This window comes from Microtus ochrogaster, linkage group LG3 (assembly GCF_000317375.1).
Source record: "Microtus ochrogaster isolate Prairie Vole_2 linkage group LG3, MicOch1.0, whole genome shotgun sequence".
Classification (NCBI taxonomy): Eukaryota; Metazoa; Chordata; class Mammalia; order Rodentia; family Cricetidae; genus Microtus; species Microtus ochrogaster.
The window spans coordinates 17,752,534-17,754,987 of NC_022029.1; the positions used below are offsets into that span (position 1 = coordinate 17,752,534).

Sequence of the window (2,454 nt, forward strand, 5' to 3'; positions counted from 1 at the left end):
CCGTTCCCTGCTGTGTGACTTGGATATTGATGCTGAAGGCGGTCACTTAACAAGGTCGTGGGATGCTAAGTTGAGTAAGATAGATTATGTGAAAGAACAGTGTGATACCAGGCTAAAAATAATAAATGCAGGATATCACACAGTTAGATAAGGAGAGTGAGCCGTTTACCTGAGGTCACATGCAGTTATTGCCAAAGCCAGGATCCAAGTGTGAGTGAGACTGTCTTTCTGTTGTTCTATGTGGCCTTGGATTTGGTCATTTGTAAGAGAATCATTTGCAGAAAGCCTTTTAACTAAGCACTGTACTCAGGCTACGTGACTATATTATATTTTTGTCTATGATGTGTGTGTGTGTATGTGTGTTTGGCTGCATACATGTAATATGTATGTATGTCTGTCCCTATGTATTGAAGTCAGAGGCCAATCTTCAGTGTTTTTCTCTGATGTTGTACCCCCCCCCCCTTTTTGAGACAGATGATTTCATTGGAATGTGGAACTCAATAATTGACTAGGCTGGCTAGCCAAGACACCCTAGAGATGGGATTTCAAGTATGGATCATTATACCTGCATTCTTTTTTTTTTTTTTACAAGAGCACAAATCCACTTTTATTTATTTACTTTTCATTGGTTTAAATCTGGGATGGGTACAGCATCACACGGATTCTGTGTCCAATGGCTTTTGCAGGAAGGTTGCTTTGAAATTTGGCATGGACCATGCCACTGTTTCCATGGGCCCGAGTTACCTTCCCCCAGATCACTCTGGTTTTGTTTGGTTTGCCTCCAGGTGTCACTGTTTTGTTCTTTGCTTTATACACATAAGCGCATCTCTTGCCCAAGTAGAATTCAGTTTCATCTCGGGCATAAACGTCTTCAATTTTAAGGAGAGCCGTGTGCTCTCTCTGGTTCCGGAGACCTCGCTTATAGCCAGCAAAAGTGGCCTTGCACCACAGCCTTCCAGACATACTGTCCTTTAGAAGTCCTGTTCCCAGAAGGCCTCCACAGGCGCCAAGATGGCCGAAAGAGCTATACCTGCATTCTTATGTAAGTGATGAGGATCAAACTCTGGACTCCATGCCTATGTGTGATGCACTTTACCTGTCATGGAAGAGGGCATTCTATGCCTATGTGTCATACACTTTACCTGTCCTGGAAGAGGGCATTCTATTGGAGAAACTGGGCCTGTGGACTTCTGCAGATGGGACATACCTGTGGTCCTGACTACCACATGGTACATTTAGAGACTACCCTATAAAACCGTCAGCCTGGGGTTGTAGCCCTGAGGGCAGGCTGGGCCATTTACTTAGGATCAAATGGAAACATGAGCAAGTTTCTAGGAGTCACAGGGCACTTACTTTCCCCCAGAGAACATGTATCTGGAAAGACAGGGGATTCCCAGAGTGCATTGCTACTTTGAGGCTTCTGCAATCCCCAGAGCTAACAAGGATATTTACATTGATGCAAGAGACTTGACAAAGGGATACCCTGGGAGTCTCTTAGCCTTTGCTAGGTCCAAGCAAGCTAGCGTTCCTCCTTTCCACTGGAGAGCTGTTTGTCACTGCTCCATTCTTGGTGGCTCTGCCTATAGATATAGCCTACATCTACTCCTGCCTTTCTGAGAGTCCCTTGGAGACTGGCCATGGTAGCTCCCAGTATTATGCTGCTCTCTAGCTTAGGGCTACAGGGCTCTGCCCTGGCCATGCCTTGCTGTTCTCCTTTTTAATGTCTTGACTCCATGCTAACCTATCCAGTGCTCCAGTACAACACCAGTGACTCTTCTCGTTTTTTTCCCCATTATAGCTTACTGTGCGGTGTTGGATCTTTGGCTTTTGTTGTAGTGTAGGAGTTGGCTTCTGTCCTGTTGACTGGGGATGCTCATGGCTCAGGAAGGTGGTTCAGTCAATAGCTTCCTGCCTGGCTGATAATAGCGTTCTCTATGGAGCTGAGCTCCTGTGGAGGTCTGGACCATTAAGATCACAGATCTCAGGTAGTCAGAACATGGAACCTTGGATTATGACCCTTTCCTTGGACCTTCAGAGAAAGAGAACCGAATAAGCTGATTTTCACTCTAGAGCCACTCCTGTTTCAAATAGGACACCTTCAGATTGTCACAAGAAGGAGGCTCGAGAATGTGACTGATCTTCGTTGTCCACTTAACTAGATTTATCCAAATCTATGCGCCCATGGAGGTCATTCTCATTCAAATCACCCAATAAGCCAGCAAGATGCAGAGCTGTCTTGGTCAGAACAGGAGGGTAGCTGATCTTGTATCAGCTGCATTACTATCACTGGAAAGGGGAAAGGCAGGTTGGAGCAATGTGAGGGAGGATGCAGCCTTAATCACCCTGTGTGTTCTAGGTGCTAATGGCCTCCAAGGAGTGTGGAGCTTTGCCAAGCCTGCCTGCACTATCATCAGAGAGAGATGCTATCGATTCTCCAGGGAAGCCATGGCCTTG

General features: G+C 46.0%; 1 pseudogene; it reads right to left on the reverse strand.

Moving 5' to 3' along the window:
- Positions 1-605: 605 nt before the first annotated feature.
- Positions 606-1,007, reverse strand: LOC101998249 (annotated as a pseudogene).
- Positions 1,008-2,454: the final 1,447 nt, after the last annotated feature.